Here is a 9268-nt window from a genome sequence, read left to right as displayed (position 1 = left end):
TCAATTACAGCGGGATATCTGGTATAGTGCAGCCCATGATCACGAGTATACCTTAAGTACCTTAGCAATATTTCTATTGCGTTCCAGTGTTCAAATCCTGGATTACTCGTGAATCTGCTCAATTTGCTTACTGCATAGGCTATGTTTGGTCGTGTACAACTCATTAAGTACATCAGACTTCCTATTACTTGAGAGTATTCTAATTGGGAGATACTCTCACCCCGATTTTTTGATAGATGTTGACTTGTATCTATTGTGGTTCTAGCCAATGCAGAGTATCCTTACTGAATTTCTCAAGTATTTGTTCACATAATGTGACTGACTTAGAACTATCCCTTTCGATGTTCTATGTATTTTAATTTCAAGGATGACTTCAGCTAATCCCAAATCTTTCATGTCGAATTTTGAGTTCAAAAATTTCTTAGTGGATTGAATCATCTTATCATTACTCCCGATGATAAGCATGTCATCTACGTAAAGACATAAAATGACATATCCATTTCCAGTGTCCTTAACGTATACACATTTGTCACATTCATTGATTTTAAATCCACTTTCTAGCACGACTTTATCAAATTTTTCGTGTCATTGTTTTGGTGCTTGCTTTAAGCCATATAAAGACTTCACCAATTTACAAAGCAGAGGAAAAAGATGGTGGAGGAGGTCTTCTGTTCGTATGGACTGAATGCAATATTGCCTTCACATATAGGCACTCGGGCTAGCAAGCAACTTTTGTCTTGATCAGTCCGACATTCGACGCACCCGGGTCGTGCACGTACGTTTGCACACAAGTCAAGCCATTTTTAGTTCAAGTCGGACCCAAGATTTGCACCCCCCTGCGCAGGGGTGCATGGGGGCGAGCGCGAGAGAGAGTCTCTCGACCAATTATTCTTACACATTCTCAAAGTGTAACACAATATAAGTTCTCCCATTCCAGCTTAATATTCCAATGTGGGACAATTAATATTCCACACATAACCATCCACATACTTACAAGCCCAATTTCCATACACACAAATGGAAAAGCCCAATACATAATAGTCCAATTATTCCAACACCAATTATTCCAACATCAAATCAATCTATTCATTAAATAATTCATTCGAAGCTATAAGATAAATAACTTTCATCATATCATGACATAGGTCAGGGATTAGAGTTCGTAAATTGCGCAAGAGGATGTGTTACCTTCTTTGAGTTTACACTGGTATAACAAAGAGGAGGAAACAACCCAAATTAAAATTTTATAATACATTTGAAACAAGGCTGCCTTCCAGGCTAAGATTTTCTGTATGTGAAGTCACTGCTTGGACGCTATCGAAGAGTCAGATAACACCCCGACATTCGCAAAATCTCTTAGTTGCAGGCATCGGGCTATGATAAAATTGTTAATAATTCAACAACAACTACCGTCCCTATATATCGAATCTCCGAAGCAACACAAATATTGCCTCGGCGATCCCGAATTACTGCTCCAACGCTAACACGGCCATTCACATCGTTAAACCCCGCATCAACGTCAAGCAAAACAGCAGAAAAATTAGATAACTCCCTATGCATATCGTCCTATGTACGTAATTGCATTTTGATGAGTTGATTTTTATATTTTACGGTAAGTTACATACTATGAGGCAACAAGATGATACAATTTTTTTTTATTTTTGGTCATCACATTTTTTATTACTAAATTCGTATTCTCTATCATCATGTTTGTGAAGATTATATATTTTATGATAACCAATCGAGCATGGAGAGTTTGTTTCCGATTATAAACTTTTATAGTCATCAATAACCAAACTATTAGGCATCGCTTGGTGTGAAGGATAACACATCGATTGATTACTCATTCATTCTTTATTTAATGTTTGACGTAAGTTTTTTCAAGGATTAATGTCATTTATCATTATATAATCCAAGAATATTGACTTATTATCTTTATATTATTCATCCATAATCATCCAATTCATGAACCAAGCGGTGCCTAAGTGTAGAAGAATCTGAATGAGTTATTTGAAAAGCTTTAACTTTTGAATTAGATTCCATAAGAATCTCTCGGATAAGAAATCCACCTTAAATAATCAAGAGCTGGTAAATTTTCCAGGATATTGACTCTTACTAATATAACAGGTGATAAATATCGTGAAATTGTCTTGATTAATATTGATATCATGATCTATAAAAAAAAAAATTTACTTGTAATCGCCATATAGGTTACAGTAATGTCCAAATGCGTGCATGAAAATGGTCGGAGATGAATTGCTGTAGGCATTACATTCTCATTTCTCAACTAGTATTGACCAATATTATCATCTTACATTGGCTTCTCATTAAACTAAATTGTATAATTGTACATTTCGAGAAACTCTCCATCCACTTTAAACCGACCTTTTGGGCTTGAGCTCTGTTAAAGGGGATAAAATTTATCGGCTTTACATAAACTTTGCATAGTATTTAACGGGCTTCCGAGACTGGGAGATGGGAGAGAGGGAGAGTTGACTTAGGCAAAGGAATAGATTAAAGATAAGCCAGCAGCTATATTAAACCTGGTAAACGACAACTTAATGTCGGTGGTTCTTCTCGAACTCGGACTCTTGGCAATGTGGATCAAGCCATTCCCCAGGAGAAACCTCTTTTGATGAAATCAAGGGGATTTTCTTACCACCAACAAGCTCCCTTAAATTATCCACCTTATTCTCGTGCCCACTTCCTGTGCGTCGTCTATCGGCCTCCTTGAGTTTCTGCTTAAACCTTTGCTTGCGGCCAGATGAATTAAGTTCTTGTTCTTTTGATTGAGTTGGTGGCGTTCCATGGTCTCCAAGGTGTATATCCTCCTCTTTTCTGGCATGTTGAAGCATGTCAAACATTATTTGTGATCCATTTCGACCAGCCTGAGTGTCTCCGGAACCCGAATGAAAAGAGAAGCTATTAGAATATTAACTAAAAGCTCCTGCATTACCTCGACTATAGACAGTTTAGAGTTGTCAGCATTAGGGGAATCGGTTTTGTTTTCATCGGCATCTTCAATTTCCAAGCTTGGTACCACAAATCCATCAGTTTCTTCAAAAAAAAAACATTACAGAATCAAATACTAACCATAGATTGAATCTATATCACGAAACTTTGTATAGATTGACAGCCTAGATTAACCAATCATTAAACAGCAATTTAAAGCTCAGCAGCGCTTGCATAGCATCATCAAACCTTGTCACACTTGAAATGCTTCAAGAATCAGATTCTCCTCACATATTATTCCACGACACCTATTTAATATTTACTATTGGCATATAAATATAAATTCGCAATGTACCATTCATTTGCAGCAGCAGGTTTTGGTCTACTCCCTAAATTCTTGGGAAGACATATTCTATATGCTGGTAATGGTATGAAACTTATCTTCGCTGATCAACAATGGAGGGTACAAGCTTTGTAGCGAGACCAACTCGGTTGAGGATCACTCGAGATTGAGCAAACAGTTAAACCATCTTAATAGACATAACTATCATCTCTCACTTTGTCATCACCAGCCATCCACGTCCGAGTTGGCTCAATATAACACCATAAATTAACTATAAAACTTACAGTTGCCTACTTTTGTCTATTAAAAATTCATTGTGTGTGTGTGTTGTGTGTGCGCGCAATGTTGCAGGTATCTATTTCATTATAATATTTTCTTTATAAACAAAATATCATTCTTCATAAGCTGCAAATAAAACTGAAAAAAGAAAAACCATCCATAGTCCAAAAAATAATAAACAAAAATGCTGGTTATTAAAAAGAATACTCAGAATTCGACTGTCCACAATAAGCCCTATGATTGAAATTTCATAAACAAAGTAATCGTTCTTAACTTCGATCCGCGGCTCAAAATCAATTATGTCAAATGTCAATTGTAAAATTTTACGAAGATTACAGATTTAATCAAACGGTAAAAAAACACTAAAGTAAAAAAAACATAGATTCAGAATTCGATTAAAATACAAGGGAAACCTAACGGCAAGATGATAATAACCGGCCAAAACAACAGAGGAGGAGAGAAGCGGGAATACCCCACTCATTTTCTTCGGTGGAGGAACGATGGATTTGCACCGGAGATAAGTCCATAAAATATAGATGATCAGGGACCTGAGTCCGCCACCGATATCTCCGCCCAATTTCACCACGGGACTAGTAAAACCGCCGTCGCTGATTTCCCGGCCACTAGGGATGCTCGCCGCTTCAAAGCCAGTAGCGAACGCTACAGAATCGAATCGTTCATCATGGAGGCAATAACCGAAATATTGATTCTTTCTTTTTTTCCGAATCCACGACGATCGTTCTTCTAATTTACCAAAATGGCCTTCTAATTTCAAAATATAATAAATAAATTTATTATGTGTGATGTGAATCATTTGACAAGTTCAGTCACATGCTCATGCCATGAAATCATTGAAATATATGGGTAGGTAAGTGAGATAGTTAACCTACTCATATTATTTATAATAACCAAAAAAAATTGTGTTAAAAATTAATATTATTTTGTCATAGACTTAAATAGAAAATTTGTTTCATAAAATTGATACGAATGTCGCGCATAAGTTTTCGTGAACATATATAAATCTCTTGAAATCTAAGTTAATCTTAGTTTTAGACCGACGAGCTAAAAATAATTATGTGATTATCCAAACTAGTAAGTAGTTGATCATGTGACGTACGATGTGGATGTGTTTGTTCTATAAAAAAATTAAACAATGGAGTATTTTTATTATATATATATGTTCACACAGTTTTGTGTTTGTGTTTAGTTTTTATTTTATTTTTTTGTATTTTATAATAGGTATTATTTTTAATTTGCATGATAATTGTGAAATTATATTAAATATGTAAGTTATTGATATAATATATAAATTTTTCATTTTTGAATATGTAGTAGTTACGAATAAATTATGCATTTATTAAATTTTTTCAATTAAATAAATGTTATTTTCTAAATTGTTTGTGCTATTTTTTAAAAGTAATTTGGTGTCGTAGAGTTGGATCTCTAAGGGCATCAACCTTAATATATAGTATAAATATAGATAATAATAATAATAATAATAATAATAATAGTGATAATAGATTTCTTGTGCAAACGATCTCATATGAGTTTGTGAATGATAATTGTGAGGCCCAACCCTTGCCTTTTATATCATTTAACACAAAAAAAACTTATATGAATTTGTCTCGCAAATAAAATTTATAAGATGTATATCCGACTCGTCTCACGAAAAAATGTTATTTTTTTATTGTCGAAAGTATTCTTTTTCAATACATAGATGATTGAGCTGACCAAATCTCATGAGATACATACTTATTAGATTGAGAGATAAAAGTTACTAATTCATTGGAGGATTGATGAATGTCCCTCGATTGAGTAAATAAAGAGATACAAACATGAGAATAAGTCTGATCATCGATTTGCACCAAATTTTCATATCAATAAAAATATATATGTCAAAAGTGACTTGCACCGAATTTTCATATCAAATCAAAAAGATATAAAAATATATATATCAAAAGTGGCTGGCTGGGCAAGTAGGATGGGCTAGTGCATCTTTTGGTGAGTTGGGTAACACCGACCCAATACACATGTTTTAAGTAGCATGCAGGAGGACCGACACTATAGACATAGACGATTTTATATGTAATTTTGCGAGTTGGATTGGCCGAGTTGCGACACACCATTAGGCGGGTTGTCTCGCCAAAAATGATTCAACCCAACCACTATATTATTTTGAGCCCGTTTGGATTTCATAGATTTTTTTAAAAAAATGTTTTTTTAAACTCTAATTTTGGGCCTTTGAAAAACTCTAAATTTAACTTTAAAAAGTGTTTTTAAGCACTTAAATGACCATCCAAACACCTTATAAACTAAAAAAAACATTTTTTTAGTTTAAAAAAAATGCTTTTCTGTTTTGGCTTTTGATACCAAACGAAAATCTTTATACACAGATGAAACTCAAATTTGATATCATATATGATTTTCGGGTAATGAAAAAACGTTACATTTTAAAGTATTGTCGCATTTCAAATATCACCAAAACCTATAGGGCCTTAGGTAACATTTGGTAAGTTAGTTTATGTTTTAAATTGCGAGTCTCTGTAAATGAAGCATGAAAACTTGTATTTTCCAAATTCATAAGTATTTTCTAAAAAATTACTTTTGATTATTGTTTTGCACTAAACAATTACGAATCGAATGATAGAAATGCGTATCATGAACATTATTGATCACCGACCTCGCTCCTCATATGACTAGCGTATGTGTGACTGATAACGATGTAGGTATGATGATCATGGTTATTTTCAATATACTTGCGAAATTTTATTATCGTTATTATTGAATATTGAATTTCCTTTTGATGTATATACATATTGTTTTTAAAAAAGTTAAGATTTCCTGCTCCACCTGCTAAGTGACAATCATATAATTTTCATATTTTATAAAAATCTAGCGATATTTAAAATAGACTTTTGTAGAGTTTTTAAAAGTCTAGTGTGAAATTTTGTGAAGAAAAAGCTGAAAACTGCTTTTTAGAAGCTCTTTCAAACACTACATGTATATATTCAAAATTTCAATTGACTTTTAACAACTCCATATAAATCACTAACACAAAAACATTAAAACATAAAGTACAAAAATAAATTATATCAATAATTATCTCTGATCCAACATAAAGATTTGGATGTATTTCTAAAACTCAGGCACAATTTTTTTGCTCGATTAGTTCTCTTGTGAAATGGTCTCACGGATCTTTATCCATGAGACGAGTCAATCCAACCCATATTTACAATAATAAGTAATATTTTTGACATAAAAATAATATTTTTTATATATAACCCAAATAATAGACGCGTCTCACAAAATAATCCGTGAGACCGTCTCACATTTTTTTTTGTTTTTGTTTTTTATTTATTTTCCTCTCCCACCATTGTCTCATTTCATCTCTATATCACTCTCTCATCTTCTCTCGTCTTTATCTCATTCTCTCTCATTTTTTAAAAATATATATTTAATTATTTGCATCAATTCTTTCATTTCGTCTTTAGATTTTTTTTCCCCGCTTTGGCCGATCAAGGTACTTTATAAATTAATAATAACTCATTTATTTTTGTACAATAGTTTGAAATCGAAGCCATATTATAATCATGAGCAAAAAAAACATAAAATCTACATCTATTCAAAATTTCAATTGACTTTTATCAATTCCGTATAATTCATCAATATAAAGACATTAAAACATAAAGTACAATAATAAATTATATCAACAATTGTCTTTGATCCAATATAAAGCTTTGGATGGATTTCTAAAACTTAGGTAGAATTTTTTTGCTCGAGTAGTTCTCTTGTGAGACGGTTTCACGGATCTTTATCCGTAAGATGAGTTAACCATACTCATGTTTACAATAAGAAATAATATTTTTGACATGAAAAATAATATTTTTTATGGATAACCCAAATAATAGACCTGTCTCGCAAAATTAATCCGTGAAATCGTCTCACGTGAATTTTTGCATTTTTTATTTTTTTTCCTCTCCCACCACTCTCTCATTTCATCTCTATCCCACTCTCTCATTTTCTCTCATCCCTATCATTTTCTCTCGTTTTTTTAAAAAAAATATATTTAATTATTTTCACTAATTCTTTCTTTTCGTCTTTAGATTTTTTTTTGCGCTTTGGCCGATCAAGTTGCTTTATAAATTAATAATAATTCATTGATTTTTTTACAATAGTTTGAAATCGAAGACAGATTATAATCGTGAGTTTTTTTTAGTAAAATTTACGAAAAAACATAAACTTTTGTTGGCCTATAAAATCGAAAGTCATTAATAAATTATTTCATAAACAAAATTTATTTTTTTATTAACTATTTGAATAAAATTTTATTTTTATTTTTTGTATTTTCAGTTATTATGTAAACTATCATATTACTATTAAAAATTATATTTGAAAAACAAGAGATAATGGAAGATTAAAAAAATCCATCTAATTCAATGAAAATTTTTACAAATGTGTATAAAATATCGCAAAAAAGTATGTTAAAGTCCATGAAATTTGGGAAAAATTCTCGGTTTAGTCCCATGTTTTTTGGGTGTCTCCCGGTTTAGTCTCAAATCAATTTTGTGGCTCAATTTAGTCCCAAACCTTCACTCTATTTTACCGCGTTAGTATTTCTATTGATTTGATTAACGGCAATAGCAGAAATCCCTTCTTCACGCCTAGAAAAACCCATTCCCAAATCCTAAGCCCTAAATGCCCGTATACGCAGAACTGAGATTGACGAATTTCTGAGCTTCGAAGCTCGCCTCTCACTCCATTCACCATTCCTATGCACGAACCACCAAAAATTCCTCAATCCTCCTTCGCACAGCCTTGGTTGGAGTATTCCTCAGCTTCGAAGCTCGTCGGTCGCTCGTTTCACCATGCTTCCGTGAGAAGTGTTGAACAGTTTGAGGGTAAGGTTGCACCATCTTTCTACTAAAAAATATGATGCTTGGCAAATTTTTTTGTTCTTTTACCTGAATTTTTTTAGCATCGTGCGTGACTTGGTTGGATAAAAAGTAAGAACAGTACTTTAATTTTTCAAAAATAAAATCTCATGTTTGCCTGAATGGAAGTAAAAAATTAAAAACATGGTTCATTAAAAATATGCATTTGAGGGTGGCCGGCAGATCATTACCACGAATGAAAGTGAGTAATTTGCATCGAATCTGCATAAATGTTTGATTGGAATTTTTTAGATATTTCCAATTCGACGGTGTGCACACTATGTTGTTGTATAGTTACTTTTTAATAAACACAAAAGGAAGAACTATTGTCGAGATATTTTAAAATGTTTGTCATTTTGTTGTTAGATAATAAATGAACTATTTTATATCACTTGGTTGTGAGGGAATAAATGGTTTTTTTTTTCTTGGTTTCTAAGTCTCATATTTTGTATAACAAAGAAAATTGATCAACCAATTTTTTTATCATATTTTGATTATAATATGGCAATCTAATGATTTTTAAATTCTCGAATATTATTTTTTAAATAATTATTGTGATTTATTTTCTTTCGTGCAGCTTTTACTCACTAAGTGATTGATTGGATATGTAATGGCTAGACGAAGTACTTTTTCAACGAAGGGCACTCCAAATTATGGTAATCCGTCAATTTTTTAATTAGCACTACAAAAATTTCATGATGCATTTTCCTGATAATCTAATGTCTGTTTTTTTTTTTTCGATTCAGGATTAAATGGAGAACCA

At 32.4% G+C, this 9268-nt stretch overlaps 1 long non-coding RNA gene across 1 annotated transcript; it reads right to left on the bottom strand.

The window, feature by feature from the left end:
• Positions 1-2207: 2207 nt before the first annotated feature.
• On the bottom strand, positions 2208-4288 carry LOC140875815 (uncharacterized). The gene is made up of 3 exons (XR_012148600.1): positions 4047-4288; positions 2957-3057; positions 2208-2838 (listed from the first exon to the last, which is right to left on the bottom strand). It is a non-coding gene; the product is annotated as an uncharacterized lncRNA (long non-coding RNA).
• Between the last annotated feature and the right edge of the window lie 4980 nt (positions 4289-9268).

This window comes from Henckelia pumila, chromosome 1 (genome assembly GCF_033568475.1).
Source record: "Henckelia pumila isolate YLH828 chromosome 1, ASM3356847v2, whole genome shotgun sequence".
Classification (NCBI taxonomy): Eukaryota; Viridiplantae; Streptophyta; class Magnoliopsida; order Lamiales; family Gesneriaceae; genus Henckelia; species Henckelia pumila.
Note: the sequence above shows the minus strand (reverse complement) of the source record. Positions and strands in the feature narration are given on the sequence as shown.